The sequence below is a fragment of the Geospiza fortis genome, unplaced genomic scaffold (assembly GCF_000277835.1).
Source record: "Geospiza fortis unplaced genomic scaffold, GeoFor_1.0 scaffold408, whole genome shotgun sequence".
NCBI lineage: Eukaryota > Metazoa > Chordata > Aves > Passeriformes > Thraupidae > Geospiza > Geospiza fortis.
Genome location: NW_005054330.1, coordinates 1,084,414 through 1,090,176, shown reverse-complemented (window position 1 = coordinate 1,090,176; position 5,763 = coordinate 1,084,414).

Below are 5,763 nucleotides of genomic sequence, written 5' to 3'. Positions count from 1 at the left end.
AAAGGTGAGAACGCAGAAAGAAATGAGGCTTAAAATGCACAACACTCCATTCCATCCCCCTTCCCCTCCCGCCAACCTCTCATCTATAATCCAACACAAGAGAGACAACAGGCAAACAGCAAGAGGTCATCTTCAAAGGGCTGGTTGCCAAGGGAGGCCAGTGGAAAGAGCGAAGGCATGTCCTCATCAAAGTCCAGCAGCTGTGGGAGAGCCACAGAGGTGCAGCTTCCCCTGGGGCTGCAGGGAAATTCAGAGATGGAGGATAAAGCTGGAGCTGGCAGTGTAAAGTGGGCAGCTTTGCACTTTGCTTCGGGGGAAGCACAAAAGAGAAGGGTTAGGATATTTTAATCCTTCTCTCCACCCATTTTTGCGCTCCAGATACTTGAACTGCTGTTTAAACTCATCAAGATACATAGTGTAAAATATGCTGCACTAGGCACAAGGCAGCAGCAAGGATCAGTTTTCTACTCAGTTCAAAATTAAAATTTTGTCTCAGTGACTATGCTTAGAAGAGGGATGGAAAAGGTACAGCAGATGATGCACAGCCAGCTGTAGTTTCATTACTGCCCACAGAAAACATAAATACATCTTCACAATTGGAGCCTGGGAGGCAGTCACACAATAAAAACTGCCTGCAAACACTACCCAACAAAATATGTGTTATTTTTCTAGGAGAAACTGTGGAATAACAAATAACAGACTCCTAGCTACCTGCAGTATTTGCATAAAAATTAGAAGTCAACATAAGAGCAATCCCAGACCCTGCTTTTCAGAATTCTCATAACTTTTTGAGGCATTTTTATTAAATTTGCACATGATGACCAAATGTAAAAATTAAGCCTCTAGCCCTCAAATACAGGAAAAGCAGCTGCAAATGCAAGCAGTGAAATCTAACAGATGAATTAAAATCTGAATGCAAAGAGGAATCAAAATTGCTCTATTACGAACAAAAAAATTAAAAATTCAAGAAATAATTAAAATGTTAACATTGTAGCTCTATTTGAGAAAACTCATTTTTCCCTGATAGAACCAGTACTTTTTTCTAATTTTCTCGTAAGTGTCTTAATTAGCTGACAGAGCTTAAAAACACAGTTGTTGAATTATCAATGGCAGGATAGAAATAATTTCATTATATTTACCTCCCACATTATGCCCAGTATCTTCCCCAAAACAGACAAAGAAGGGAAGCAGCTGGCATCTGCTAAGGATGAACAGGCACAATTCTTGAGCGTGTGTTTTGGAGCATGAAGTTTCAGTCACTGTCAGCACAGTGGCAGCATGAGTGCTAATTCAAATGGCACCAAAGCTACATGGCTTGAACAAATCCTCTGGGTTGCAGTACAAAAAAAACTGTCAGCAAAAAAAGGTTTTAAAATTTAGAAAATTCTTGATCGCTACCCTTGACTGCAATCAATATGGAAGTACCATTAGGGAAGGAAAAGACAGATACAGTCAGCTTTAGTCAGCAGGAAAAAGAAGTTTTCCTAAAGATCAACTCTGTTCCTCCGTCTAGTATAGGAACTGATTTTTGAATATTTACATACACACTCTTTCAAGAGTCTATGAACCATACAATCTCTGGCCAATAGAAAAGTCCCTTCAGCCTGTGCCTCACAAGATGCTCTTTAAAGTTTTTGAATATGATGAAAATTGAACGGCCTAAACTAGAACACTGATTTTGTGTCTTTCAGAGTGATGTGACGGAGACAAACAAACTCCCATCTCAGAGATGTGCTCCCAGCTCAGTGCTGGAATAAGGATTTCCCAGCTCCCAGAGCCTGCAGCACGCCCTGAGGCACAGGCCCAGCAGAGGTGGGATTCCAGCAGTGCCTGCTCTCACTGCCCAGACCAGACTTTCCAGCACCCACTCTTCTTTTCCACATTCTCCCTCCCACACTGCATTATTTCTAAGGAATTGTATTTATTCCTCTCTTGATATGAAAGTACCTGTGCTGCATGCTCTGTTCAGTCTTTCTTCATTCCTCTGCCATAAAACCAGTTCTGACCCAGTCTCCTGCAAATCCCTTCACACATCTCTCTCAAGACATTAGGGGAAGAAAAATATTGGAATCAGCTATGGGTACTATGGGGCTTCATTACCTCTTTGCTATGCTGCTATTAGTTAGACTATTTAGGACACCTCTCCTTACTTCTTACTTTTGCACAGATTTCTGTGCAGCTTTAACCTTTAAGATTTCTCAATTTATAAACAGCTGACTTGAGGATAACTATCCTAGTCTTATGTTGAATTTTGTTATAAATTACAAAGCACTCTCTGGTCTCTACGCTTAACTGTAGCTTACACTGCAGCAACCAAAAAATGTTCCAAGAAAATCTTTGTGACAGTTTACAATCCGAAGGTAGTGTTCATCTTAAATTGTTTCTCAAAGTTTGCCTTTTGGTCAGATTCTTTACCTTTTATAAATCATTCTGGACCACCAACACACAAATCAGTAAAGTTTACAGAAGTTCTGTTTCCAACTCCAGCCATCACATGCCTTCTCATATCCCTGTTTTCCCACTTTGTGCTCCAAGCTTTCTTCTCCAAAACTTATCATTTGACCTTCCTTTCATCTGATAACCTAGATTACTTCAATGGATTTGTACTCAACTTATGGTTTCTGCCCATGGGAAAACATTTTAATGTGCTAGGCAACTTTTAGAAGGAAAGGACCCAAAAGGGAAAGCAGAGGTCTCCAAATAGGCACTCTTTGCTTCCAAAGCGTCTCCTCTTTCTCCAGCATCAAGTTCTCATGAAATTACTTCCACAGCACCCTTCATGCTCTGCACCTGCTTTGCACATTTTCTGGCAAAATCCAAACCCCACACCTTGCTTTAAATGCACTTCTTTGTCAGCTCTAATCAGCACAATCTCTCTGACCTATATCCTGTGGAAATAAGGTGAAGCCAAAGTCTCTTCTGTGGCTACACAAGATGAGGCTCTAGAACAGGATGTAACAACAGAACACAATCTCCTTTACTGGAAGGTGAGATGCCCCTGCCCAGAGAGGAACTGAGTATTTTAAAAGAAGTACAGGACAGTATGTAATCAGGTGCCAAGAGTTGTTCCTGAAAACATAATATTGGGGTTTTTCCATAAAAGAAAAATACCTGCTGCGCTGGGTTCTCCATTTCAGGCAAAGCAATGAGTAATGTGCTGTTTCAACACTTTCCATCACAAGAATTCAGTGCACATTGCAATCTCTCATGTTAGCAGACAGAAAGCACTCAAATCCACTGGGAAAAAAACGCCCTTCTTAAAAACTACCACCTGATGGCAGCCTGTGGCTTCGCTCCTATTGTTCCAAGTGGCAACTGGCAACCATTTTGAGTGAGATTAGCTCTACCCTGAGTCACCACTGAAGAATGCTCTGTACTAGAGAGAATGACTTGAAAATAAAAAGCTATGCTTAATTCTAACGTAGCACGTTGCTGAACTAGTCTCTGCACACATTTCACACGCTGTGAAATTCATCCTCCTTCTTTCAGGCCTGATTTGTTTTGTTTTGCACAGGAAATAACCAACTTAAATAAGCTGACTTGATGGCCAGTTTCACTCCCTGCTCACATCCTGTGCTTTGACATCTTGAATCAGAATCAGAACTATTCTGCACTCAACTAATTATCACTTCTTTGCTTTTTCATTTATCAAAGGCACTTGCAGGAACTTAGCACTTGGTGCCTGGAGGATTCAATTAATGTTATTTAAAGTCAAACAAACAATAATGGAAGTTTCGGGAATTCTGGAGACCTGATGCACTCCCTTTTCATTACAAGGGGTTTATTCCTGATCTAAGAACAAAATTAAATACTACTTTGAATAAAAAACTACAAAAAGTGAACTGTTTTACAGAACAGTAAACCAAAACAAGTTTTCTCAGCTTTTTCTGAGAAATCTTAATGTATATACTCATCATATTACAGCACCCTATGTATGGGTGGAAAAAAAACAGGTACCAGAAGTTTCTAAAGTTAGATTTTTACCATAATTAAAATAATTAAAATCATGAGCCCAATTCAACCTTAAATTTCAGATGCTTGTGCTGTATTTCAGGATACATCAGAAGTTCTCCCTCCTTCTCTCATCTCCTTCCAGATGATTCCTCCTTCATATGGTCACTCATCTATTGCCTCAATTCTCCTCTCTTCCTGACCAGCCCTTCACCACTTCATGCTGCCCCCTTTTTTCTCATCCAACTGCTCCAGCCCTGGCATATAACCCATGCTAATAAATCCAGTCAAGCCTATTGGCTTGGGTGTAGTGCTGTGTATCTCCTGCTGGCACACCTCAACACTGAGGTATGCCTCACTGATTGGGAAATTAATGCTGGAAATGCACTCCAAAAACAGAGCAGTGAGGGCTGAATGAGTGCTGGCTGCAGGACATTCCCCTCACATGTCAGGAAGTTTGGACAGTGCAGGGAATGAGGTAAGATACTATGAGAAAAGAAAATACAGTGTTGTGGTTAAAGCAGCTGAATGCTTCCCAACAGATGGGATTGCTTCCTCTGCCACAGGATTCCTGTGCAATGTTGGGCAAGTCAAAAGCAGCCATGCAGGGTGTGACCAAAAATCCAACCAGCACAGCAACCTATCCCCAACAGTTGCTAACTGCAGAAATTCAGAGAATATGAAAAGCAGAAAAAATACAGAATGATTATGCTTTAGACACAGCCTCTTCATTATGGGTATCTGTGATTAAACTTCCAGAGCTGAGATTTCACCCAGAATACTGTGTTTAAGTAAGCAATGCATCTGTGTTCCATGTTTTTACCTAATTCCTTTGGAATGACACACATATTTATGGCTTTTACACCATCCTACAGCAAGAAACACAACCTACCGTTTTTAAAATGTACTTTCTTTTGCTTTACTGTAAAGCTGTTTTGTGAATTTCACTGAGAATGCTCTGATAATTGTATTGCAACGAATAACCAATAATTGTTCCTTAATCACTGCCTTGGCATCAGACTCTACTCCAAGTCTCTTGTCAACAGCCTCCTTTCCAAACTGCTAAAATTCAGGTCTTTTTCAATGAATGTCACACTGTTACATCACTCAGATGATCCATAGCTTGTGATTTACCTGCTCCATTATCTACTCTCCCACTTTTATGATGGACTGCACTTTTATATGCAGCATTCAAGCTCTTGGAGCCCAATGGTGCTCACCAAGTCTTCTGCTTTGCTCTCTCATAATTTGCTCTCTTACCTTTCCTACTAATTGCAACATCCCATGAAATTTTTAGTGTAAGGATAAGGTTTTCAGAATACATTTTATTCTTAGGAAGGAAAATAAATCCTAGCCACAATTTTGAGAAGTTTTTTGTGATGCTTCTTTGCTCTTTCTGGTGCATGTCTCCAGCTTGTATTACAATTAACCAAGATCAGCACTGATAACCTGCTGTACGTAGGCTGTGACTTGGGAGAATCCCTTTAACCAAGGTCCATAAAAGGCACATTCAACCAGATATAAACAATGGGAATGCAGAAAATGTGACAGACACAAAAATAAAAACAAAGTCAATGGAATCTCTGCCTAATCATGAAAAAAACCAGGAAAGGGTAGGCACTGTGAAAAGAACAAGCACATTCACAAGCACATCTTTGCTCTCCACTGCTGGGGAGCCTCTAATTTTGTCTGCAGTATTTAAATAACACTGAATTGGTGTTCATTTTTAAAAATAAATGTGAGAGTCCATTCCATCAGGCATTTTGAGAATAGTTTATCTATCTATAGAAAGCCAATATATATCACAATCAC